The sequence below is a fragment of the Struthio camelus genome, chromosome 25, assembly GCF_040807025.1.
Source record: "Struthio camelus isolate bStrCam1 chromosome 25, bStrCam1.hap1, whole genome shotgun sequence".
Classification (NCBI taxonomy): Eukaryota; Metazoa; Chordata; class Aves; order Struthioniformes; family Struthionidae; genus Struthio; species Struthio camelus.
This window is the reverse complement of record NC_090966.1, coordinates 3381510-3409192: the sequence shown is the minus strand read 5'-3', so window position 1 is coordinate 3409192 and position 27683 is coordinate 3381510. Positions and strand designations below refer to the sequence as shown.

The 27683-nt window shown below is 45.0% G+C and overlaps 1 protein-coding gene and 1 long non-coding RNA gene across 3 annotated transcripts in view; both read left to right on the top strand.

Moving 5' to 3' along the window:
- LOC104144763 (acid-sensing ion channel 2) overlaps positions 1 to 27683 on the top strand; it is a 549773-nt gene that overhangs the window by 27262 nt on the left and 494828 nt on the right. The window lies entirely within an intron of this gene.
- On the top strand, positions 1357 to 8658 carry LOC138062217 (uncharacterized). The gene is made up of 3 exons (XR_011136311.1): positions 1357 to 1599; positions 8021 to 8199; positions 8544 to 8658. It is a non-coding gene; the product is annotated as an uncharacterized lncRNA (long non-coding RNA).

Below are 27683 nucleotides of genomic sequence, written 5' to 3'. Positions count from 1 at the left end.
TGAAGCTATCTACTCCTCTATCAAGGGTTGTTCCCTCAACCTCTTCCTAGCGTTACCCAGGATGAAATGAAATGATTAGGGCACCTCCAAGGCTCCCCTGCTAGAATTTAGTGCTGCTTTTCAGCAGTCCGGTTGAGGGGAAGCCTGTGAAAGCAGCAGGCTCCATCCCAAGATTGCAGAGTGATGATGGCCATTTTGCGCGCATTCCCAAAATCTCACTCTTTCTGACTTTGTGAATAACCTCTACAAGTCCCTTACAGTCTCTGGGTCTCAGTTCTTTATATATAAGAATAGCAATGCCTGTTTTGAAGTTGTTCTCTAAAAGTAGGTATTTTCTATAAAAGATTTTTGGAAGTTTTTTTAGAAGTTGCGATGCTCTCATGAGAGTAGCTGGCTAAGCATTGTGAAAGGCACATTCTTTTAGCTCTTGGAAAGTTAAATATTAAATAGGTTCTCTCTTAAAATCCTCAGTTTAAAAAAAATGAAAGAACCTGTGTTTTGTATGCTTCAGTATACTTCAGCTTGTAATTTAAAGAGCAGTTTGCCATGAGATATAGCATCATATTTCCCAGCTCACAGATGCAAAGACACAGCGAACTGTTTTCTCATAAAACAGAAGACAATGCCTGTAAGCTTGATTCTTGCAGGTCATATCGATGTGCAGGAAATGGGCTCTTTTTTTTCCAAAGAGCAGTGTTTTCAGCTGAACGGATCCTAATCCCAGATGCACGTGCCTACTGCCTGAATGAGTTTGTTCCTGGATGGAAGGCACTAGAGGGAGTGGACAAGGCTTATGAGCCTTTTAAAGCCTGGGATCTCTCATGTTTTAATTAGCTGGGGAGAGAGCCTCTATGCAATTACAAACACACACGGTGCAAGGAGGAGCGGTGAATGGTAATGCTCTTGAAGGTGCCCAGGCAGAAAGCCCAAGAAGGAACACCCACAAAGGCAAGAGCAATTGCCAAGAACTTCCTTTTTCTGGTACGCTAGCACTATTATTCCTGCCCACAGACTGATTCACAAGCTTGGGTTCATCTGGTGGTTACTGCTTTTGACGAGGCGTTAGGAAATCCAGGCTCCAGCTCTTGGCTCCTCTGACAACAAGCATTTGTGAAAGCAGACAAGTCATCACGAGAAGCAAGTTTTGGCCAGCAGGTCTGAAGCTGCTTCAGGAAAGTGATTGATTTTTAAGCTTACCACCTTAAAGTAAAGGCTCCCCCAAAGGAAGGCACTGGGGTGAAACTTTGAATCTTAACTGTTGCTATTATTAACATAGGATTGATGTGAATGTAAATTCTTAGTTAGCGGACCATGACCCTCCCTCTGGCCCCAAGGGAGGACTTCCCATTTTTGTCGGGGGGGTGGGGAGGGAATTATGACAGAGAAGGGGCTTTGCAAGAGATCTGTGATAGAGCAAACTGTTCCCTGAATCTCAGCCTGAGGGTTTAACCGCTGTGGTGCGGAGCAAGAGCCCCAGGTTAGGAGCCACTGCAGGGGTACAAGGCCAGAGGAACTGCACGGCCCTGCTCCTTTGTGAAACCTTTGCAGCTCTCCCACTTGCAGTGCAGAGATAAATACCTGGTTGAACTGGATATACTGGTATGTATGAGGGGGGCAGGTACGTGTCAGTATGCAATCCAGGCTCCTGGAAGGCTTTCCTCATGAGCCGCTGGGGGCTTCCTAAGCTTTGGCTTTGGGATTCTTTTGCCCTTTACGCTTTTTTCCCCAACAAAGGCATTTATTTTCCTAGGTACATCCGTTAGGGCCTTAATAACACCTTAGTGAAAAGCAATGTAAATTTGCGAGTGCAGCCTTGGGAAGGCATCTCCTGCGAGAGCTCATTAGTTTTTCCCTCCCTTCAAGGATCCCATGCTTTTGTTCTTCCCAGATCCACACCAGGCAAGGGTCAGACTTGTAAGGAAGAAGAAGCATCTTCCTTGCTCCTTCTAGGAGACTTTCATCAAGAATGATGCTCTGTAAATAACCCTCATTTCCACTTGCAGCTGTAGGTTTTATGTTCTGGGCTGAAGAGATAAACTAACTCCCTATCCACAACAGACAGCGTTTGTAGCATTTATTTCTAATTCTCTCCCCCCACACTCCCACCCTGGCATGACAAATAAGAGACTGTAATTCTCTGGGAGGCATGGTTTATGTGAAGCAATGCGTTTGCCTGTCCAAGCAGCTAAATATTATGCAGCAAGGCAGCTGATACGAGGTTTGGGCAGTATATTCTTTGGCAGACTTGCCATGATTTTCCGATTCACTGAGCTAATATGGGATGATTAAGGCAAGTCTTCCTTACTGGCTACTACTGTAATTTTTTCCCTGCGCTGCGTAATAGTTTTCCAATTTACTCCCGCAAATGGGGCTGTTTTCTGCCTTTAGGCCTAAGGTTTAAATTTTGTTTCTTTCGCATGTACTGATGGTGGCTATGTCTCACAGAGAAGGTTCAGAGAGCATGTCTGTGTGCATGTCTCAGTGATGTTTCAGTGCCCTGTTCTAAAAGCTGGGAAACGGAAGATTACAGCCTACTTCGCTGTGAGTTGCAACTGTTTTAAGCCATTTCTGCACTAAAGCACATACTCTCTGGGAGAGGAGGCTATGGTACAGATGACCCCCAGTATTTCTGAGTTTGTATGGAGGACAGTTAGCCATGTTCAGCTACCAAGTGGTCTATTTTGCCCAAGCTACACAGTTGTGTGCTTAAAATATACTTGGGTCCCCTTGGTGCTAAGGCGCTGTAATTGCTAACTGTGATTCAAAGGGATTTATTGGCATCTTGAGCTCTTCCTGCATCCTCATGCAATCTGTGTTGCTGATATTGGCATTTAACTAGCTAATAACATTGTCTTGACATATTCTGGAAGCTGTCCTGTAGTTAACAGGTCATAATATGTTTATTTTGTGGTGCAGATACAGTCTTCTACTTGGCCCTGGGAAATTACATTTGCCAGATCCTACAGATGTTGCACAGTAGTCCATCTCAAAATATATTGATGCTAGCTCTGCTCTTCATCTGTGTCTTCGTGTTATCTCTTTGGTGGTACTAGTGACACTGAGCCAGGATGAACTAGTCAAAGTCTTGCTTCTAGTCTCAGCAGGGTGTGAGGGAGGCGACAGAAGTGTAAGCACGTCAAAGAACAGGGAGTCTGTTAATTTTTTTTTGCTTGTGGGAGAAAAAGCATTAAAGCTACAGAAATTACACTTAGCTCCAGAACGGTTAACAGATTTACATGATTACATTCTGCTTTATTTCAGGGTGCAGTGTAGCTACATCATGTACGGGAACCATTCTTCTGTTTTTTATTCACTCTCTAAATTTACTGGAGGATGCAGAGTGCAAGCAACTCAAGGGCAGACTATACACACATCATAAATTAGTATGATAGCATAGGTCTAGGTATAAATTCCCTCCTGTACTACAGGAGTGGGTTAATATTCCATATCAGTGGTAATGGTAGCTACATAACAACTGAGATGGAGAACACTAATATTACCAATATAGTCTTGATGACTATCACTGAATTTAGAAATCACATTATCCTCTTCATTTGTATTTTACGACTGTGCTCATGTTTATTTTATTTCCACTATGCGATGAAAGGACACTGGTTAGAAAAGACAGAAGAGAACCAGGGTCATCATTGGCCTGGGGACAAGTGTAGGACACCACTTGTGATTGAACTAGGATAAGGGCAGAGGCAGAACAAGGTAAAGCATTTCAAATAGGGATGGAAGAATACTAATGCACTTGCATACAGAAAAATTCTGATCACACATCCAAGAAATCATACAAGAAGTGGATTTCCCTTGACCTTCCTTAGTTTAGACATGATAGAATTGAGAAGAGAGGATAAAGCTCTGAAAATACATAAAGAAGCCACTGCAGACAGGAAAGAGGTGGTGGGTACTCCATAACTGCAGTGGAAGAAATCATCATGGGAGCAAGGAAGATTCAGACTTGGTGTCAGGTAAATTATGATAATACATTAATGAAGCACTTCAGTGAGGTATTTCAGGGCCCGAGAATAGTCTATTAAGTCTGTTAAGTAGATAGACCCAGTATATCTATTAAGAATAGATGAGGTAAAAGTGCAGGAATGACACTGGCAGAACTGACTCTCTCTAGGACATGAACCTGGTCTAAATCCCTTTTGATTCCCTCCCATTATGACTGTGCTAGAAGTGTGAAGTTTCTATCAGGTGCTTGCAGTATCAGGGTTTGAGACTTGATGTTCTTCCATTCCTATGTCACTTTTTTCATCTGAGCAGTGCAAGAGGAGTGCTCCTATTCAGTATGTCTGAGAACACCCAGAATACACTGCCCTGACACTAGCAATAAATCTTTAGCAACAGCAATAAAACAAGCAGTGAGCAAAATGACCATTGACTTTTCCTGGTAGGGACTGTTTGCCACTGAAATCAATAATTACCAACCCAATAATTACCAAACACAAACTGGCTAAGGCCACAGTTGGCAGGAGTGCGGGGGTGGGGGGAATAAATAGGAAAGTTAGTATAGTCCTTCAGCACACAGATCACTTGCAACTGTGTTCCACCAGAATGAGTGGGACACATGTACAAGAAGAGGTGAAGCCTGGAGAGCTGGAACAGCTACAGAAGAGACCTGTTACATGGACACTTCTGAGGCTCACCCACAGCTTGGAAGGGACCCCACGTCCAAGAAGAAGGGCCTAATCCCAGCAGAGCATGAGCAGAGAGTGAAGACGGACAAAGGGGGTTGAGTTGCAATGGAAGCAGCAAGGGCCCATTTGGAGAGCTCGTGGCAGTGCTCACAAGTCGTTTCTGGATAGGGATGCTCCATGTTGTGTGAGACATCAGCTGATGGTCGGCAGCTAATGCAGGTCCAGAAGTGACAGCCCTCGAGAGACCTTGATCGGGGTCCTGGCAGCTGTCCCATGCAATAAGTTGCCATAACAGCCTATTATCCGGTGATTTTATTTCAAGGCTTAACTAATACAGAAGCAGTTTATCTGCAGTTCATTCCGTCCTTGTAAATACAGTTCAGCAGCCCCCGTTATAAACATCAGAGTGGAGACAGCCTCCTCAGTCAAAGGCTTAAACCCAGAGAGAAACCACAACATATCCCTGCTTGTCCCGGGAGAGGCCCTGGGCATTTGATAGTCATTAATTTTGTTGTAGGCTGTTTCATGTACTTGGCTCTGAGGATGCAAATTGCACCTGTTCATTGAATTTGTGGATATAGCTCCCTGCTAGCCCCCGGATACAAACATAAGTCATTGTTATTTATTAGTGCGCAGCATCTTTCTTCTTTCCAAAGGCATTTCACCAGTAAGACAGACTCTGGCTCTGTAATCAAAGCAATTTATGATAAGAGATGAAGGTTGAGCTGAAGCTGCAGGCACCGTGGAGGAAGGCTCAATGCGTGTTCCCCATTTACAGTTAATCCTCTGTTCTCACAGCAGAGTGCCAGCATTTAATTGCTGAATATAGTCAGGGGTGATAGCTTGACAGATGACACAGGTGACACCTGGTGAACCAGCACAAATCATCTACACTAGAGTAACCTGGCCTGGGCTTCATGAGTTTGTGAAATGCATTGCCTTAATCTGGTGAAGCTGGAAGGCTACAGGCATGAAAGATGGGGTCTACAAAGAACTTCGTATTCCACTGGAAAAAGGAATAGGTTTTCTATAACACAAAACCTGCCCAGCTTCCTCTAGAATAAAGTGAATGCTGCATTTTACCAGTATCCTGACTGCTGAGCTGGGAAGCTCATTCCTATCAACTTGAAACAATGAGAAGGCAGAGAGAAGAGGAAGAAAAGAGACAACAAACCAGTTGCAGGTTAAAAAAAGGAGGGAGAAAAGTGTTTTCTGTCCTTGGTGTTGTGCCATGTGAGCTGTATCATAGCTCTAAGGGGATTCAGGAAGGTATGAGATAAAGATAGCAGAAGAAATGAATCCCAGTCAAGACAGAGCTATGATCATTAGGGGAATTTTAACTTAGCCTGAAGCTATGTAATGCAAACATCTTAAAACATAACCTCCCCGTGACCTTCAAAAAGATTTCTCCCAGTTTGAAAATAAAATTCAGAAAGGGAGAATGCAGAAAATTGATAGAATAATAAGCATGCCAGAGTTTAAACACAGACATTATTGAACCCAGCCTATGTAAAGCTTTCCCAATCCCTGAAGCACTTTCTCCTGAAAAAACTCAAATGCTGTTCCAGCTTATCTGCATTTGGAAGAATGGCTAGATGACTAGGTAACTAGATTAAGTACCAAGGTCTGCAACCCTTGGTATAGGCAGAATGCAATGAAGGCCTAGGATTAGGGACTGCTATTACCTGCCTGTTTGTAATGCAGATGATACATACACTGCATTTCTTGCCAATCTCAAAGCTAAAAATAGAAATGTTTCTTTCACACTTGGCATATAGGAAGAACCTGAGGCCGGGGAGTGGGAACAGTATTAAGTTTCATGGGAAAATCTCTCATATGGTTCCTGTACAAGATCAACTAGTATCACTGACTAGTATCACCCAGAAGCAATAAGCAGAGTCAGCTACTTTGGGACAATATGAGGAGCAGAGTTGGCCCAGAGCTTAGGGATACCTTATGGAAGATCTGACAGGACAAACTGAACCTCAGAGGTGCAGAGATGCTCCTGCTATGAGCATAAATGTTAGGCAGGAAGCACATGGCCTGTGTGCCCCACAGGGAAAGAAACACCTTACCTACCACTACCATCCCTTCTGATTCACCTGAGTTCCATGAGGCAGCCAAACAAATCAGCCGTGCCACGCCGTTTCGACTGTAATTCATTTTTGAGGCAGGGTCCCTGTATTATCATAGATTGGGAAGCTCTGTGGTGACCACAGTTGATTTCACTGGGTGGGCTATATCTGTCTTGCATTAGTGCTGGTGACAAGTCATTGAGCCTGCTGTCTGTAAGGTGAGTGCCAGACGATAAGTCACCGACCCATGTCACTAGCTTCCAGGAAAGAACAGATTTGTTTCAGGGTAAGTGCCAGACAAATCTGCCCAAACATAGGTTTGTCGGGGAGAACAATGAGATTCATACCTGGCTGGACTGTTTAAAAGAAGAGACGGTGACAAACATGCCATGCTAAAGCTGACTTATAACCTATTCCATGACCAGCCCATTCAGCTGGGTCCAATCACCCTTTTCCAGCTCTTTGGCCTGTGATCCATCTGGGTTGCCACCAATGTTGTGTTTCCAGGCAAGGTGACAGATGGTCCATTATGTTCTTGAGACAAGACTCTGCTCCTTGCAATGATAGCTACTGACATCTTGACTACCTTCCCATCTCCTACATCTCACTGTCCACAGACATATCAACATCTGGATTACTTGATTCCCAGCAGAAAAGGATGCCTCAGGGCTCTGGGCATGTTCTGGAGTCTTTGACCCTCCTTGTGACCTCTGCCATATTGCAACAAATTGGACGATGTCAGCAGCCTGGCAAGAAGAGCAGAAGGCAACTTCACATCTTCTGAAGCAAATGAGCTATAGAAATATCATGCATACACTTCAATTGGTCACCAACACTGATTGCAGCTGATGATCCAAGAAAGTTCTTATTGGTCTCCTCTCTGCTATCATAGGGACCACAGGCACTGGTAGTGGGAACCTTTCAAGGGGTGTGACAACATGCCTTTCTCAGCATTGTGGAAATAACCGCAACAGTGGAGTACGTAACCTTCTGCCTCAGAGGTGATTGGCAGGCTCTACTCCTGAGCGGTGTTGGTAGGACCTTCTCACTTAAGTAACACTGTTTTGGATTGTTCTAGTTGTGGTACATGCTGTTACAGCTTCACTATCCTGTTGTGTTCATTTGGGGCAAATAATTGGTTGGGAATAACTTTTATCCTCTTTAGTCTTACATTAGAATAGCTCTCTTCTTTCTGCATACGTGTTGGCAAGAAATCACCTCTCCTCAATTTCATTTGTAAGCAGTACAATCATGGTGAAATGCCTTTTTACAGCCAGACTTACTCTTTTTTAACAGGTCCATGCAGAGCACCTTTTGCTTCTGGCAGGAACAGCCAAACACCCCCTCAGCAAATGCTAGAGCCAGTAGGCAGTCCATCTCTTCACTTCCTTCTGAAGGTTCAGCTATTCTGCAGCTTGAGGTCCATAAGTGAGGTCCTGATGCCCACTGAGGAGGTGAAAGGCAGAGTGTGTGCGGTAATGTATATCCTAGGAGAAGTTAAGTCTTGATGTGTTTGTCATTCTCTCCATGGAGTGTCTCAGGGACACAGTTGCAGTCTGTCCTGCGTTAGCCCAGAATGCTATGGTAGTGCCTAAGCATTAATAAGGTCATCCTGAATCTTTTGAATGCTGTTTGACCTGGAGGGAAAGGGGGCGGTGAGGTAGAAGAGATGGAAGGGAAGAATGCTAAAGGTGTTCTGCCACAGGGAAAGGAGATCATGACCCTTTAAGTATGGATACCCCCCAAGCCAGGCAGAACGGGATGTTGTCATGGGAGGAGCAAGGATTATGTCAGTGTCATGTGTTTCCTTTCTCCACAGCTGCCCCTGGATGGAAGTAACTTGAATCATCAGACACCACAGCTATGTGGTGTGGCCATGCAGGGAGAAGGAGAAGCACTGAACACGATACTTGTCACCATCCAGAGCTTGGACCAGCCATCCCAGAGAGGGATGTCAGTATGGGTATTCCTACTGTAGGCATTGCCCAGGAAGTGCCACCTACTCAGTCATTGCCCATGAGAAGAGAACAGTGGTTCAGGAATGACTGCATGAGGAGGAGAGCACATACAACACTGAATGTCTCATGGCCTCAGCAAGAATCATTTCACAATGTGTGTGTTTCATGGACAGAAGTTTAGACCCAGTTTTGGATTTCAGACAGCCTTTGGATGTCTTCTTTCCCTATTTCCTGAAACAGCTGCCATCTTATGTTCTTTAAGAAAGGTACAATGCCAAAAGCAAGACCTCCTCCACCTGCTTCCAGAAACTATGGCCGCTGTACAACAGACTTAAATCTTCATTTGAAAGCTTTCCCCAAGATGTTAGACAGACAGACAAACACACCTGCTCAACATCATTTTTTCTGGCCTAGGTTGCCACCAAGTTGCAAACACTGGAATACTCCTGAATATATTGCTCTGTTCTTCGTTTCAACAGTTGTCATAGGACCTCTGGCATGGCTATTCTGCAAGGTGATGATGGGCTCATAGTGTGTGTGCTTCAGTTGCAGTGTCCACAAGAGAAACTGGTTTCCTGTAAGATGTCACCTGTGTTGCTCCCAGGTTGTGATATTTGATTGATAGTTGCAGGCATATCTGGCTCTCTTTCAGGTTTTCCCATTCAGATTGTCCTTTTACTCCTGTAGCACTGTCTTCCTGTCTGGGCTGAGCATGTAGCCTGCAGAATTAGCTAGTCTAGGTGGCTGAGAATCCTTTAGCGATGTTGTGCAATCTGCTTTTCTTTTCTGCTCAGATGTCTGTCAGATGAGTTAGAAGGGAAAAATTTAGTTTCCCCTGGTTCAGTACAGAATGGGCTGGAAGCACAGACTATTTATCTAGATCTTTTGCAAACAGTATTTGCTGTGAATGAACACTGATGATAACTGTAGAGGACTTTTTTCAGAAAGGAATTCTCTCTTCTGGATGCTGCTTTGTTTCTCCCTATCACATGTAAGCTGCCTTCGTCCCATGAATGATCAACTGACTCTCGCAGTCTGTTGTCATTTGCGGCACCACCTAGAAGCTGGGAGCATGATGCATCTTTGGCTGTGTACGTGTATTGTCTGTCCTTCACAGATCTTTGGGAATGTCCCTCCTCACTCATGGACAAAGACAAGAGTTATCACTTGTTTTCTTTCCTAGCAGGAAAACAAACAAGCAACTGCCAAACAAGAACCAAAGGAGGATACATCTTTGATACCAGAGCGGGGAAAAACTGAGGACAGTCATTTCAAGAGCTTTCTAAAATACTGGGTAGTAATCAGAAGCTTGGTTCTGTTGTCCCATGATCATCTGGAAGGATTCTGCTGTGAAGAACAGGCATTTCACAACCCTGCTATTTGTCAGTGCAGTAGTGGAGGAGACAATGTAGGCTATGAAGCTCATCACAATCTCTCCTAGAAGACAGAGATCTCTCAGGCAGCTGGTTGCCTTCTAGAGTTACTTCATATGGATCTAACCAGCCAGGCCAACCTCTGCAAGGACCAGGCCAAGGACAACACTCCCTAGAAGGTGTTGCAGAGATTTCACATGCTCACAGAAAGGAAAGCATCATCTGAGTACTCTGTGCCTGGTTTTGGAAAAGAAAGATACTATTCTGCTTTATATTCCAATTATTTTAGTGATTACATTAAAAAAAATATCAAAAGGAAAGTCCTGCCATGGAGACGGCCTCTGTGTTCGTTGGACCAGATCTGGGAAGTGACCCAAAGAGCCATAAGCTCCTGCTACCAACTCCTGGTTCCACAGTACCCACAGCCAGCACAGTCAGAAGTTTTGAACATCACAAATTGTTATGCTTGGTGGGACACTGAGCTATCACTCAGTCATTAAAATGCGCTACCCTGATCCCATTTCTTGGCAATCTTCCCAGTTAAGCAGGTCAGCTGGCTAACAAGGGCCTGTTAAGTGCATTTGCAAGCTGCCCTGCTAACCAGATTTGTTTGGTACTTGATAACATTGCACTGCTTCCTGTGCAACGGACAGGAGACTTGGAGAGGCACAAGAGCAGATGGAGGCAACTGTTAACTTCCTGCGGCACCAACAAATGCACGCAGATCTCCTCCTGTGTCAGCTTGCCAGTCAGAGACAACACAGTACAGGCAGTCCTGGCAAGACTCTGGGGAAGGGATATAGCACCGCTGTCAGAAAAGAGCCATATAAGCCCTGCAAAGCGAAAGCTAGCACTCCCAGGATTCATAGGAGATTAGCGTGTGCCAAAGAAGAGAGAAAACCATAATAGCTATTTGGGCTGTGGAGTTGTCATCCTGCACAGCTTCCGTTGGCAAAGGTCCTCCAATTCACAAGCAGAGCTGGCTCAGAGTCTTCCAGCTCTATTAATTTTTGTCTCTTTTATTGGGGTTTTGGGCTAAACTGAAATGTGTTGTGGAATATGTTGATTTTGAGAAAAGTCGTCTTGGGAAGATAAGCCGAGTGGGAATGTTGTGTTCTGCCGTTAGCACAGCAACACTTTGGTTGTTCTGGTTTGCTGTGAGTTTAAGATGACTTTGTCCTTTTTTGAATCTCCTTTTTATTTAAAAAAAGCCCTTCTCAGAATAAAGCATCTCAAAAAATATTCCATCTCAAAGAATTCTCCCTTCTTTCTCCCTCCCTCCTGCAGTTAAAAAAGAAATAAAAAAATTTGGGTTTGGTTTTACTTTGGTCAAGTTGGAAAAAGAGCAATTAGTGAAATTCTGGGATTTTTTTTCAGAGAGGGAATTGTAAGTCTCACTCAGCCAAACTGCTGCAACTCCCTGCAAGCGCAGGCAGGAGGTCAGCCCTGCCCAGCCCCTGCACCTGCATTGAGCTTAGCAGAGAAGTTACTGCATGGTGGGCTGTTGATTGTGGAGAAAGGGAAAAAAACCTGACTTTCACAGTACTAATGAATTGAAATAAAAAATCCTTTAGAAATGAGCTGAATACATCTTTTGCAATTCTAGCATTCCTTGAATGATTTTCAGTTAATAAAATGTTCGGCTGAAGGAAGCTTTGAAATGAGACACCACTTCAAATGAAAAAGTCAAAGCCTGTTTTTCTGAAAGTGTCAGACTGACACAAGCACTAAAATGAGTGGAATGTTTATGTTCTCATTTTTTTTTCAAATTAACTACTTGCATTTACAACCTGTATTACTATCATCAAAACTACTTTCTTTTTAATTGGAAAAAAATGATTATATATCTCCTCCCCTAAACAAACTCAGCTTTATCTCCTACTTGTTACACTCACTTCCCCCTGCCAAAATTCCAGCATAACACAAATGTAATGTTAAAAAATAATCAAAAGGAAGGAACAACTAATATGTGCTGTTTGCTTTGATGAAATGAGACAGTCACTTTGCATGTGAAATACAGTATTATAAGTGAACTTGAAAACAACATTTCTTCCTGAGAAAACCAAAATCATATTTCACTCAGTGATCTCTCCGCTAGATGCGAGGCAGCATGCATTAGGTTCACTGCCACAACAGAGCTGTGAATGCACCGTTCAGTGGACCCTCTTCTCCACCCTCACTAGTGGTGAAGGGTGCGCTGAGCTTGCAGAGACTGAGATGCGTTTTTCAACGAAGCGCCCTGCATTTACTTCATTCTCTCTTGAAGCAGTGAGTTCTCTGACTGGGAAGCAAAAGATCACAGTGCTACAGCAGTGGCATTAGGGAGTGTTAGTGGGAAGCCCTTTCAGGCTAGTCTTTCTGCTGTGGTTTAGGACAGATGTGCAGAGACAGAAAGGGGAAAGGCTAGTGTTGTCCTGGAAAACTCTGTACTAGGTACAGCAGTGAGCAGACAGGATCTCAGATGAGTGGTGTCTGGTGCAACACACGTGGGGCATTGAACCTGCTTGCATTTATAGTTTAAAAAAAACAAGTTCTGTTCCAGCAATTCTTGAAGGAAGGAGATTTTTTTTATGGGGATATCTCAGCTGAGAAGTTGAGCTGGTGTCAAGCTCAGTTCTTGCTATCTTCAAGGAGAGTTTTTTCCTCTGCAACCCTGTGAGCCTTCACTGTGGGTCCCATGCAAGACTGCTGACATGGAGACAGTAGCACTATTGTAAATGAGTCCCAAAATGTGTGTCCTCAACTCTGTGAGCTTCTGCAGAGATGACAGAGGAGACAGTTGTCCTCCAGCCCTGCCCTTGCAGCGGGAAAGGGATTCAAGGTGACTGAAGCAAGCCTAGACAAACATTTTATGGAAGAGTCAGTATCTCTCCAAGGACTGCATCACACAGCTAGTGTAGATTTCTAGCTTTCGGGCATTTAAAATTAAGCTAGAAACACCACCCTTAGCTTCTCTGCTCTCATCTGTTTGCTAGAGATAATGGCAATACTCTGTCTTCCAGAAACATTGTACGAATAAATATAGTCTTCAAATACACAAGAGAGAACTGCAAAGAGACAGGCAATAAAATGTTCTCCTTGTCCATGGGGGATAACACAAGAAATAATGGGCTTAAGTTGCAGGAAGAAAAATTTAAATTAGACATTAGGAAAAGCTTCCAGGTGGAAAGGAGAATGAAACCCTGTGACAGGTTGCTTGGGAAGCAGACTCTCCATCACTGCTGGTTTTTAGACAATACATTAGACAAACATCTGAAGTGTTTCTGGGAAGAGCTGAGCTTGCCACGGGGATAGCATTGCCTAGATGACCTTGCAGATCCTACTGGCTCTACTTTCACAACTCTGTAGGAAAGACAGAGGGGCTCAGTAACAGGCACCTGGTAATTGCCTTCAACCAAGTCTTGCTTTGAAATAGCTGAGGATGAAGCAGGCATGCAGGCAGAGCTGAGCCCCTGTAGGGTGGGTTTTGTGCTCAGAACAAAGCAGCCAGTTGTGCTTATGATGCTACTGCATCCCACTATCGTCATCCTATGTCTCTCCCCGCTCTTTCACCAAAAAATACGTAAAGGAAAGAAATAAGAAATAAGTGGCAGTGCAGAGAAACTGTACATGCTCTCTCATCCCTGCTTGAAGACATTGTGTCAAGAGAAGGAGATTGAGATGGAGGAACCAGGCAAATTCCGCCTGAGGATAAGGCATAATTTTAATAATGAATTTGCAGACCACAAGAGACACCCAACTAGGTAGGAGATGGATTCTTTGTCACAAGGAATGCTTAATACCTTTTTTCTGGAAAGGGTTGATTAGGTTGACAGGAGGGTGCTAGTTTCACCTTCTCACAACCCAGCCACGTGGCAGCTTCAAGAGAGACCAGAAGAGATGGAAATTTCCATAGGAATGCAGGAGACAGCATGCACGTGAGACCTCAGCAAGGCTCACGCAAAACCAGTACTTGCAGTCTGGACATGGAGCAGACTTTGTCATTCACTCCCAGTTAATACTTCCCTGAAAGTCAAATTTTCAAAGCTACTGAAGTCTGAATTCCTCTGAATTCACAGGGATTTTGACATTAAATCCCTTCAGCTGTCTTTAAGAAGCACCACAGCCCAGAAGCTGGGACTGGTGCAGATACTGTCAAACAGATTTCTCTGTCTATCCTACACCAGGGAAATCAGACTTCATCCTGATGGCTCATGGATGTCTTCATGGAGACTAAAAACTCTATGAAAATTGATGCACTCAGCTGTGTATCACAGGCCATCCTAGCTAATCTCTGGAGATGGCGGGGGGGGGGAAGTTCCTAGACAGTGAAGATCCGAGATCTCTTTCCTATCTCAGCATGGCAGTGACCTTTGGGGGTGGCAAAAAGCCTTCCACCCCTGCTGGGAACTGCATGAAGGAGAGCTGGCAATGCCCTGGCCAGGCTGAGGAGCAGGAAAACAGCAAGAGAGGCAGCACACTGCTGAGGAGCATTCGCTAGCCGAGGCCCAGCGTGGCACTGAAGTGCTTTGGCAGTGTTGGAAGGAACAGCAAGGGGCAAGTAATCAACTGTGAGCTGACCTGTGAATGCTGCAGTCCTGCACCCCCACAAGACTAAAGCATGGAAGTAGCCCCCGAAGTTGCTTCTCTGGGGCTTGTCCACCTCACCAAGCAGCAGTGCCTTCCCTGGCATCTACATGGAGCTGAGCAAAATATCACTTTAGTCTGAGGTTCCCTGGCAATGAATCCCAACAGCGTCTTCTTCCCACTGCACCCCCAGCACACAGCAGGAGGCAGAGACTTTTTTTTTTCTTTTCCAGAAACACAAGTTTCTGGTAACTCTTCAGCTCCCCTGGTACAGCCCAGGGAACAGGCTCAAGCAAGGCTCAGGCAAGTAGGTGTGTGTGGGGGACATCAGTCACCTTTTTCTCCAGTTCTGCATGGGGAAGGGGCAAAAATTCAGAGCAGAAAGGTTTCTTTGCAGTAGTTCCTTATGGGCAAGTAGCGTAGGAATGAAGGTAGCCAGAGCAGGGAAAGAAAGCGATAACCCACTGCGTTGCAGAGGCTGGAGAGTGCAGGAACCTATTCAAAAACATCTAGTAACCTTTCATAGGCAATTTGAGCCTGAGTGAACATACTGAACACACACATGCAGATCGCAGGGCCCCACACAAGCATTCAGCCATTCTCTACACCTTCAGGCATTATTATATGCACATCTGTACACCAGCGAGCATCTCTATGCGAGCTTCTGGAGAGCTCAGAGCTGGCTCTGCCTTCAGCATCAGGCTGAAGGTGGTCATCAGCTAGAGGAAGCTTTTTTATTTTCGACTTAAAGAGATGTTTCCCTGAAATACTTCCATCTCTGGAGGCAGAAGGTGCTGCTTAACCCTTCACAATAGAAACCTCCCTTCTGCTTCAAGTGAAACTATAAGGAGGGGGGAGACACACTTTTTTAGGTGTGAGAAATAAGACAGATCGTCTGGGCCAGGAAGTAGCCAAAAACAGCAGACCATGACCATGCTCCCTAGCGTCCTGCAAGCCAGATATTCCCAATCGCTCTGTCCCGCCGAGGGATCTGTGCTGTCACCCAAGGTGCTGCAAGCGCATTGATCAAGTTTACCCTCAACCCCGCTGTGCCCTAAGCCCCATCCATACAGAGAAGGAGATGGCATTTATGTCCAAGAGGTGCTGAGCTACTCTGGGCATATGCAAGCAATGTCTTTGATGACAGTCAAACAGCCCAGCTCTGAAGGAGTTAAATGTCTGATACGCAAATCCTGGGCAGCTGTATTTTAAATCTGTTTCCCTCTAGTGGAAAGCTTGTCTCTGGAATCATTTATTGGACATTGACAGACATTTCTTTTTCTTCTCAACATGAAAAGATTTGGGAGGTAAGGATTAATCTTGCATATAAGTCACAGGTTTTGGCACCAAAGCTATCAAGCTAACTTTGTGCGCAAAGTGCCTTTCTCAGCCTTAGTCCTTGAGCTAGAAAGCAGTATGCAAGAAGCAGTGCCAGCTTTGAGCAAATGCACTAAAAAACTCTCTGGGCTCGATTCCTCTCTTTCTCTTTCCGGCGAGAATGAGGAGAAGCAGTGCCGGGCTCCCTGGTTTGATGCTTTTGGAAAGCCTGAAAGAGGAAGGACTGTTTTGGGAGCTGAAACACTTGGTATCTCAGGGTTACAGGACTCTGGTCTTCGATGGATTTGCTCAGTCATCTTGCTGCAGTGGGGTTTCTGCCAGGTAAAGAAGTACTCAGAGATTATCGTCTTTTAAATGCTTAACAAAGAAAACAATGCAAGTGAGCGCCTCCACTGATGCAGGAAAAGGAAACTGCCCCGGGTCCCATCCTCTGGCTCACCTCTGCTCCTGTTAGCCATTAACCTGCAGCAGTACCAGAGCAGTTTGCAGTCTTTAATGGCTTTAACCCTCTGCTTGCCACCTCCTTCCCATGGCAGCACAGCATTAACATCCTCATTTTACAGACAGGGTAATCAGGCACAAGAGAGCGTGGCTGAACTTATGGGACCTCGCTCCCAACCCAGGTCCACTTTTAAGCATCATTAGCCACTGCATGAGCAAGGCAACCACCCTTAGCTGTACTAATTTGCACAGCCACATCAGTTCCTGAGGCTATTTGTTAAGCCAAGCACTAAATCTGTAGAGGAGTTATCCTTCCTTCCGGACACACCTTGACTTAGAGGCAGGAGAGAAACTTTGTGCTGGAAAAGCCAGGACTAAGGAATTATGACCACGAGACCAAGAGGAAGCAGGGGGAGGCGAGTGCTGACAAGGACCAACAACACACATAGGCCCCAGTAGGGTGTCCAGCTTGGGGTGTACATGGGCTCTGCCATGCTTCAGGGCTCACGGCTGAGATGGTGAGTGAGCCTGAAGCTAAAGGTGACCTTAAGGTCCCTTGGCATAGCTATAGCCTTGAACTTGCCACAGCCAGGCCAGAACTGCCATGCGAATGCAGCAGTGGCAGGGAGGTGCAGAGCTCCTGCAGCAAGTACAAGCACTGCTGTTATCATTGCAAAAGCAGAACGCCCTCACCTGCTAAGCAGGGAGTTGTGTCTCACCGGGGCCCAAACATAGCAGGAAAGTTTTTAATTAAGAGGTTACTGAATTGCTGAATACACAGACACTTCCCCAAAGGCTTATGAATTTAACAGGCTGTTTCATCACTGATCCCCATGTTGATGTAGCATGAGGATATCTCAATGCAGGTGAGGGCTCTCTGCTTCAGAGATCAATGTGCAGGGAAACAGGAGCCTTCCCTCTCCCAGGGCCAGCACTGAGTCATTGCTTTCTGTGGAGTCTGGCATTTAAAGGACAAAGTAAACACTCAAAGGTCCTGCTCACTGCCTACCCTGCAGCATGTGAGCTCACTTACACTCCCAGAGTAAAATACCAGCTATTTGAGCTTGGCAGCCTTTCACACTCCGTGTCTCAGAGAGAGTGGTTTATGCTAGTGGTTTGGCTAATAACTGTCAGTACAAATAAGCACTGGACCTATGAGAGCCAAGAGACAGGTAGAGAAAGAGAAGAGACTTCCATCCATTTGGCTAACCTCCTAGGAGTTAACAGGGAACAACCGTGAATGTAGAACTGAGTAAGGAAAGGAAGAATAGAGGGTGGTTTTTTTTCCCCCCCTCTTCCTAAATCCCCAATTTTTCTGGCAAGGTACTGATAGTACCCCTTGCTGGAAGGAAGGCACTGCAGCGCAAGAGGAGCTAGAAGAGAAGGTTAAGCTATCCACCTAGCCCATTCAGCTAAAGACCGCATTGCAGAAGCACAATACCCCAGAACTACTTCCTATCTTTGTGCTACCACAGGATACAACAGCCAGGAGTCCAGGCTCTGTAAGGGCTCTCTTTCAGCTCTTATCCAGGTTCAACTTCTAGAAGACCTACACAGGGCAGGTCTCTCAGGTCAGGCCCCTAGGTGGAGAGACAATTTGCCCATTTTACGTATGTTCTAGCAGACAAGCCTGTTGCCTCACTGCACCCTTTAAAAGATAAAGCCTAAGCTACAGAGAGCCAGTAAGACCTTTTCATTCCTGAGGGAAGCAGAAGGAAAAACTGGAATTATCAGTCAAGTTCAACAAAACAAATACATCTAGGCTAACGAGCATCCCACTAGCAAACATCTTATACAAGCAGGTAAATACATTCCCCTTAATTGAAAAGAAAGGCTCTTCACTAGACAGAAGTTACTTTATTAAGCCTAGGAACTTCCTTTACCTAATTAGGCTGTTGACTGGATCTCCTAATTTTCTCCTAACATTTATACTAGGAGGCCCCACAGCCTGGCCTGCCTCACCCAAACCAACCCCAACTCCAGAACCCCACCCCCAGAACAACAGCAACATGTTGCCCCCATCAGCTCTATATATACCCTTGCCCCCTTTGCTCTTGACCAATTGCACCCCACTTTTCCTTCTGGCCAACCCCAAACCACCCCTGTCCACTCCTGACCTATCATGTTGCCCTCTGACTTTCCTCCTGACCAATCCTGGTGAGCCCCCAGCCATGCCACAGGGTATATAACCTTGATTAGTCCCAGCTGTGAGGTTTTGCACCTCTGCTCTAGTCCAAGTGGCTTCTCCTTAAAAGGAGCTGAAGCTTATGTGGTCATGATTGGGCTTGCAAATATTTAAGCTCTTTAGGGAAATTGCATGTTAATCTTGATTGGCTTTCAGCTGCAAGCATCAGAAGGAAAAAGAAGTGCTTTAGTGCTGTTCTCTGATTGTTGCTGGTCATACTAGTCTTTAAGAGTAGGTGGACTGCAGAAGAAATAAAAGCAGGGCTCACTTGCTGTTATTTTCTTTTTCTTACCTCGGGCTGATAGAGAAGGCTTTGTCATCAGCTACACCCATTACTTTTAGTCAGATGCTAAACACCGCAAATGGAAATACCAGATAGCGTTTATGAGCCAGGACTAGGAATGACTGTGAGACCTAACTACAAATTCCCTGATTTTTGCATCAAAGTGCGCTGAAACCCTGATGAATGGCAGAATACAGCTGCACTAAATATGGACTGTGGCAGTCTCTTGCCATAGACTAATGAGACAAGGCAAGCAAAAGATGAGGATTGATTAGCTGTTACCAGGCATGTATTGCAGAAAGAGAATGGAGACAGGCAAGTTCAAGCAGGCTGTGAGGCTCTAATAGGGGTCTGTGATACAGCCAAGAGACCCAGCTGGAAGGCTTAAGTGGATTGCTCTGTCTAATCATTTGGAATCACATGCCTTGCAACGTCCCTCGCATGTCAAGAGAAGGGAGTTTAAGCTTAAAGACAACAGAAAGCATTCTGTGGTTAGCTGTTAATGTACGTAATTTTTAGCTCCCTTTTTCCTATTCAGAGTACTTAATATCCTTCTCCTCTGAAGACCGTGTAGAATCAGGAGCTGCCTTAGAGTGAGATAAAGGCTAGCCAAGTAATGAGCAACTTTGAAGCTTGTAGACACTTTTTCTGTTGTACAGTTCCCCTAGAAGTCCTTGGGGCTTTGCCTGATTGGAAGCATGGTAAGCTCCTGAAAATCTGACTGCAGTATTTCTAGGTGGGGACTGTACGGTTCTAGGCTCATCTTATTTGACTTGTAGGAGCTGAAAAATCTGTCCAGACACAGTCATATTTACTTTGCAAGGTAATTGCATCCCAGTGATTGCAGAGCCTCTGTAGAGGTATTGTTTACATATGTGAATAAACATGTACACACAATAATGAGCATGTGCATATGCTAATAGTCTCCATTTAGCAATTAGAGGACTACTTAACATCAACCAGCTGTGGAGCACCATGCTGCAGTAAATTATTGACATTATTCACTAGAAAAAGCCTTTCTAGGGGAGCCTGTTAGATCTACTTTATCATGGCTGTAACTGCAGTCCATTAAGTAACTTTGCAGTCTTGAATCATTCATGATTCGGGATTCTTCACCCATCCTCTGAAATATTAGCAGTCAATGGGAAAACATGTCCTTGTCACTCTAACATGGAGACATGTGCTTTGTAGGTGGGAGGCTCTGAATTAGGGTTAGTGACTGTTGCTCCAGAGGAGGACCACCCTAGGTGCTGGAGGGTGTGGCTTGAAGGGAGGCAAAAAGCTCCCCTAAGGAGTAGTAAGGAATGAATTCCCAAAATAAGTTCATGGATCAGGGAAACAAAAAAAGGTAGGTCTGGGGAGCAGCTTAAACTGAGTGGGGTAAAACTTGATGGAGCATCCCAAATAACAAGGAGCATGAATCCCAGCTAGTTTACAGTGGATTTAATCAGTTTGTTTTCCCTCCCCGGAACCCACTTCTTCATGCAAATTTTATACCCGTGCCAATATTCAGTGGGAAAAGGAAAAATGAGACCTTTTCAGGAGCACCGACCCCTCCTCTGTTCTCCGTTGCTCTCTCTAAAAAACCAAAATACCTATGCACTATGTCCTGGAGCTTGGGAGGTGTATGAGAAGGGAAAAGGGGAACAATATTTGGTACCAAGCCAGGGAAGATGATGGTGGAAGAAGATGGATGAGTGATAGAGGGGCCAGACAGGCAGGTGGTAAAGGAATGCCTCTGATAAAAATTGGCACGTAATCAGCAAGTCTAATCATGTGTGATGGGCTCCTATCTCCTTGGCACTTCAGACCCAGCAAGTTTGCATTCCTGCTATTGATTTTCTGTCTAGCTCCTTACAAGATGGTGCTCACTGGAGATAAGGGCTTCCCCCCTCCTCGGCATGTCAAAGCCAGGCTCCTTGGGACGCATGCTGAACGATGTAGGGCTTTAGCGACGGGAGCAGAAGCAACTCCTGCTCAGAGCTCAGTACAGAAAGGAGAATCAGGTGCAAAAGTTTCCCTCTTGGCTGAGGTCTGGGGATTTTGTTTTTACCAAGCGATGGAGTAGGAAAGACTAGTTCTGGTCCTGAGCTGTGATATTGCAGGGACAGCCTGCCCTTGGGTATTCAGGTGAGAGGCCTTTGCTGAGCTAGCTGGTTTGGGTTTGTGGGTCCTATTATTGCATCTTTATAATAATTCGCTTTTGCTAAATAAAAAATCACTTTGTTTCAAGAGAAAAAAACTATGGTTTTTGTTTATGAAGCTTGAAAAAACTATGATTTCTTTGAATTGAAAAAAGTCTTCCCCTGTGCATTGGATGCTGCCCTTGCCACGTCAAAAAGCTAGTTTTTTGGTGACTTGACATTTTTTAACAGAAAAAAAAGTATTGTCAAAAGAATTGCACTGAATTTTACTTCCCTTCAGCGAGTGCTTGTCACTCCCTGAGTGTTTGTTTTACACTTGGCAGGAGAGGGAGTCCTAGGCGCCTGGAGCGCTGCCCATTAGCTGTTCTCACTCTCCCCTTCCCTTGACTTTGCCCCATTGGGGCAGGAAGATTTGCAGGAGTCAGCAAACAAGCTGCTGTCAAACTGCCTGTCAAACTGTCAGGCGGGATCTCAGAGCCAGCGCCAGCAGCAGGAGTCGTGTCTGCGGGAAGCGCTCTCTGCCCTAAGCTGTCGGTAGAGCAGGCAACGGCACTGTTACACACTCCCACCCAGAGCTGCTCGCACCTGGGTGCTTTGGGGTCCTTCCCAGAGCACCCCGAGGCTCGAGTCCGAGCTGTGGGCAGAGACTCAAATCCCTCAGGGACTTTTTTTGGTTTCTGTCGCTGTGTCTAAGCAGAAAATTCCCACACTCTGTTCCTCCCAGGATGGCTGAAGGCAAAGACAATATGTAATAATGTGATTAGGTGAAATTGCCTTCTCTTTAATCTTTCGCCAGAAAATGCAGGAATGCCTTGGGGAGGGACATATTAATGATATGTTAAAGCAATACATAATAGGCCTAGAAAGAGGTATTGCACTTCAGCCCCACTCCCTGGGCTTCCCTGCAATGCAGCTCATCAGAACTTACTTACAATAGCTTCTCGTCCTATTATGCAAATAACCTTTTTCCCTCCCATTTGGATATATGCAATGTTTCTGCAGTTCAAGGGGTTGTCAGAAAGTAATAAAGGCTGCTACACACTGAAAAAGTCAGGGCAGAACACTAGCTGAAAGTGCTATACTATTAAAACAGAAGGAAAACCTAAGTCGTGTTGCTCTTATAGATCCAGTATGCTTTGGATCACGTGATTGAAAGCATATATTGTGTTTGATCCTACTGGTAGAATTACTGGTGTCTATATGCCCTGGGCATGCCAAGAATAGCAAACTTTCAGTCACCTTCCGGAATTTAGCTTTTCTGGATTAGTGATTTGTTTGTGGATGCTCTCCTGGCACACTTCTGCATATTTGCTAAATAATCTGGACAAACTTTAGCTTTGGCCGTGAGTTATCACTTTGACAGCTGTCTTTGCCAGGGAGGAAAACTGGAAATTTACACTTCAGATTACATGCCTGCCAGCTCTAGTGATTTTGTTATGAGTCTTGCAAAATTTAATGTTTTCCTTAAAGCTCCAGCTCTTCTGATGAAACGCAGACTTGAGCTCAGACGTCATTACAAAGAGTGGCTCTGGGCTCTGAGTTGCAGAGTAAAGGCTGCAAGTGTGACTGAAAATGCTGAAAATCAGATAGTAAATAAAACGTATTCATGTTCTTTTATTTAAAACCCCTTACTTTAAAGTGAAATCTCATTATTTTGTGAAGAACTAGCTAGCAGTCGATAGGCAGTTTTCTCCCCCTGCCCATCTGAGGCTGGTTAACGCCCTTGCTTGAGAGCTGCTTTCCCGTCCGTTCCAGCCAGGAGCTCTCTGTGGTGCTGAGACTGGTTTTCCGAGTAAGAACCTCCCTGCAACACTTCTGGGTCCTGGTCTCCTAATCTTTAAATGATGCAAAACCTGATACAGATCTCTAGAGATCTTTCTCTCTCAGTGTTCTCTTTTCACTCTGTCCCAGAAATGTGGAGGGCCTGACAGAGCAAACATTTGATGATTTAAAATGCAAACACCTGCAAGACAAACTACCCCCGACCTCTGCCAAGCAATTCAGCCCTCTCTGCATCATCTGTGGTGCTATTTAGAGGAATCGTGCTTTAGAGGAGGCTTGCGTGAGAAAATGGAGAGGATAAGTAACAATTTGTGCTTTAAGGCACGCTAGTAATCACTGGATGTCTTCTGAATGTGCATTGTATGGCAGCAAAGCAAGTCTGCCCTGCCTTGCGCTTCTCTAAGCTGCCTCCCCTTCCCGTCAGAATGAGCTTTTGCAAGCAGAGAAAACATATAAGCACTGCGTTTTTGATGTGTCACATCCATCACTGGTTCAATCAGGAGAGATTGTGTAGATGCTGACAAGATGTTTTGTCTGTGAAACTGTTTAGACTGATTTAAAGTGCTGGGGACTTGTGCTTCCAGGATGCACAACTGCCTGGAAACGGTTGTTATGGCAAACATGGGCAGAACGCGTTTCGTGTCAGAACTAATGAGTGTCGGGAAGCCAGGGGTTTGGGTTGCTTTTCCTTCTTGAGGCCAAATTCAGCAGGGTCTGAGCCTGCTGTGGCCTGGGAAAGGCTGCCTGTGGGGGATACTGCCTCTCCAGCAGCTGCCAGCCCTGGTCCAAGACCCATGCCACAGGCACAGACATGTCTTGTGGGCTTCCATAAAGACACAACTCACTTCCTGGGCCAGACCGTGAAGTCCTTCAGACTGTGCAAATTGCCTGGATTGAACGCTGAGTGAAGATGAAGCTGGTGATGGGTGGTGGGACTGGCTGTGGTGAGGGATCTTCAGTGCTTTGGCCAAGAGCTGGAGAATTATGAAAGTGGCTCCTCTTTTTGTCTCCTGGCAAAACGGGTTTCCAGTGCTTGCGTCTTGTGGTGGCTTTTTGAATTTAGCTGCTATCTTAACCTGTAGAAAAGCAAGTGCCAAGATGGAATAAGGAAGATCCCCTGATCTGATGGATAAATGAGCAACAGCCCATCCAAAGGGAAAAATTGGTCAGGAGGCAATTAGCTGTTTGAGCCTCTTCCACTGGATGAAGGAGGAGATATTTTTAAAAGCAGCTGGGTTTCCATAGAAACTCCAGCAAGGGTCCTGTAATCATATGGGGGAAGGGTGGTTTCTTTATTCAAACAGCTGCCAAGAAGTTCAACGCTGAAGGTGATGCAAGAACTCCCCCTTCCCCGCAGCTGAGCTGGGAAGGGGGAGTTGCACTTCTCATTTACACTTTTACAGCTGCATTCACATTGCTGCATTTTATCTTGGCAGTTTTAGATGGTTTCCCTTGCCCAGTTCTCTCCTCAAAAGCAATGATCCCCCAAACGTGCTGCCCTGCCTGGAGAACTGGAGCCCTTCTGCACATGAGACTCCAGCACGTTACTTTGCTTGGAGCAGATGGTGCTTCATCTCCAAGGCACCTGCCTATCCGTGTCTGTTTAATAAATTGTAACTGCAGTGAGGTATCAGGTGTGTTCCTGGAAAGCAGTGTGAAAAGTAGATGGCAAAGCCAGGGCAGGAAAGCGACTGAGCAGACCATGAGGGATCACTGACATTGGAGATGATATGCAGACTTGAAGGGTCTTCCTCCGTGCAACATGCTCCAGGCAGTGCTGTGCCTACATGGTGTCCATGTGTAGTTTTGTGAGCAGAGGTGAGCTCCGTTTGGCTATGCCCTGAACTCATGCAAGCCTCTTCTGCTCATCCTCTGAACAGAGCAATAAGTTAGGGCCAAGAAATGTCCCTTAGCTACTGGGGCTAAAATTTCCAGGCTTGTTATGTGCAGAAGATCTGCCCCATCCCAGCTGAGATGACCCTTACTCCTCTGTATGTAAAGGTGCCTGTGCAGGATCAGATCTTAGGTCTATCTTGATCATTGTCTTCCATACTAACTGCTAGTCCTTCACTTTTTGCTTTGACCCCTTGATCCTCACACACTTCTCCCTTTGTCCAGGTGTTGTCACCTGTAGTTATCTGCATTCTTCTTGCTATGGTTACATTTTGCTAGTGGCAGGTCACCGGTGGAGGCAGCATCAGTAAGAAGGCTGGTTTTGGGGGGAGAGTACAAGGAGCTGGGTGGGCACAGACTGATCCCCTGGACTGTGGCCTTCCTGGCTCCCTGACTCATAAAGACTTGCTGGAGCTGTCACTGGGCTATTGCTTAACTCTAACCAGGAGTGTCTGAGCTTTTCTATTCCCCTCTGGAGCCAACTTTGGACCCGTAAAATCCCATGGCAATGAGCATTGCAACTTGATTTTATTCTGGGTGGAAGGGTTACCACTGTCTTAAAAATGTCTCTGGGGGCCTTCCCTGTCCCCTTGGACCTTGCATTTGGGAAACAAGTGCCCTGGTCATCTCTAGCTTATAGGTTTTACCATGTCTAAGTTTCTCTCCTGACACTCACTTCCACATATTTGTGAGCGGGCAGCAAGCCCCAGGCTTCACTGAGCATTTCCTCAGCACTTCTGGTGTTTGCTATCCCTTGCGCGAGAGAGCACGCTCCTTTCATCTCCGGCTCTAAGCCTTTTAAACAATGATTACTGGAAAAATTTGAGGCACACTGCACACAGGGACGTGAATCAAAGTATTTGCTTAGCCTGGCTGAGAGCAGGTAATGACAGAGAGGGAAGCTCAGTATATTCCACCAACTCCAGCTGCATGGAGGGGAGCTGACTGCCAGAAACACCCGGAGAGCTTAATTACCAGAAGGGGAGGGCGATCTGAGGATAGTGCACAGAAAGGGTATGGGTCTTTAACTTTGGCTGCCACGTGAGGTAGGTCCAGATGGTATTTACAGATAATTGCTTTTAGATCTTTGTCCATTGGTGTTATATCCTCCAGGCACTGCATTTTCAAGCTGTCTTCAGCAACTAGAATTGGAAAGAGAGTCAATAATCCTATGATTCCAAGGTTAAGAAAAATCAGAACCCCCAACCTAAGTATGAAAGTCACCAAAACATTCTGGAAGCATGCAGTTTCTGGACCTTTTACTTTTTTGCGATGCATTTTATGACATAAATGAAAACATCAGAACATTCCATTTTTGGTAAGCTTGAAGCAGAATATTTCACCCCTACTGAAATGCTAGCGGTAGTCTTTTCCCCCTGCTATGCTAAATGAAATATGCAAACTGACACACTTCCAAGGAAAACTTTGATTTAAAAGGGAGAAAAAAATATCCTGATGGCAAAGGATTTGCTCTTAGTAGCAGTGGTAGAAATATTTGCCTCTCCCTGACCACAGTAATAGTCTGAGGATCACCAGGAGCCATTACACCTCAGTGTTTCTCATCTGTTTAAGAGATGAGATTACCACAGGCTATCCTTGTGCTTTTATAGGCCTTTGCACCTTCATTAGCTCCAGAGAGCTCAAAAATAACAAAGCTCTAGTCTGGGTGTCTCAAAGCCCTTTGTATACATTAGCTAACCAAGACTTTAAAGACCTCATACTGTTGCTAGATGTGCATATAGTCTCCTTTAAATACAGGTCTGCAAATACATGCTACAGACAAGAGGAAACAGGAGCTTCTGCTCTTCCTTGGCCAGACACAAGAACAGGGAAATTTCTGCAGATTAAAGGAAGACACTTAAAAAAACCCACCACAGCTCTATGTATCACTGGGTTCTTAGGCCTTTTGAAGAACAGCTCTGTGCTAGCATTGGAGATGAGGTATAGACAGGACTAGAAGAATTTGTCAAGGTTAAGTAATTCCTCAGTTTCTAGAAACAGTTCAGCTGCAAATTAGATAGTAAATAACTTGCCTGCAGACAAACCCAGTCGGTGACAGTATGGGAAATTCGTACCTTCTAAAATCAGATGAAGTATTCCTCATGCTTCTCCTGCTTGTGCGCCATAGCTAATAGTTCTGCTTTCCAATCACGCCAGACAATCATTTCAGGCTCAAGTGGAAAATGTCATCAGCCCTAAAGTCAGCAACACATTTATTGCTTTAAATCTGTTGCAAGACCAATCCATTCTTGCTATCACTCTTTAGCATCGCTAAGGCAATATCAGGGCAGGGATAGATAATGCACTTCACTATACTTGACCCGAATAACTTAGTTTTCTGCCTTAGTGAAGCACAAGAGCCATATTTTGAACAACTCACTCTAGCTAAGCTACCTTTGGTTTGGGAGGCCAGGATTAGATATGCAAAAGTGGAACTGCCCTAAGAAGGTAACAGCCATGGGCATCACCTGCCTATAGAACGTAAAGCTGCGTTACACCCAAGATCCTTGCTAGAATTAGAAGCAGGTCTTTTTAAAAGATTTCAAATACTTTTCCCACTCAAAGCAGCCAGAAAACATGGGAATCAACGCTGTCTATGAAATAAAATTTCTCCTCATCTGAGATGAATAAACTTTTCTGTTTAAAACACTGAAGCATTTCGTTTCAACGAGAAGTGCATTTTGGCAATGAAATACAATTGCAAGCCCAGACCTAGATGCCCTCGGTGCTGAGGTATGTGAATCAAATCCTTCCCTGTTCTTCACAGGAAAATCATTTTCGGTTCAAAATGCAATATTTCCCTTTAAAAGGAATGTTGCAAATATTCTGCTTCAGCAGTTCCAGCTTCCCCACTTTGTTTTCACCAGAACTGCTTCATGCATGAGAGTAGTCTGCGTACTGAACTTAACCACTTCTGACCGAGTACTTCATTAAATTCCTAGACAGTGCTCATAATTGTAAAATGGCTTTATAGCAAAGGTACATTTGCATTGCAG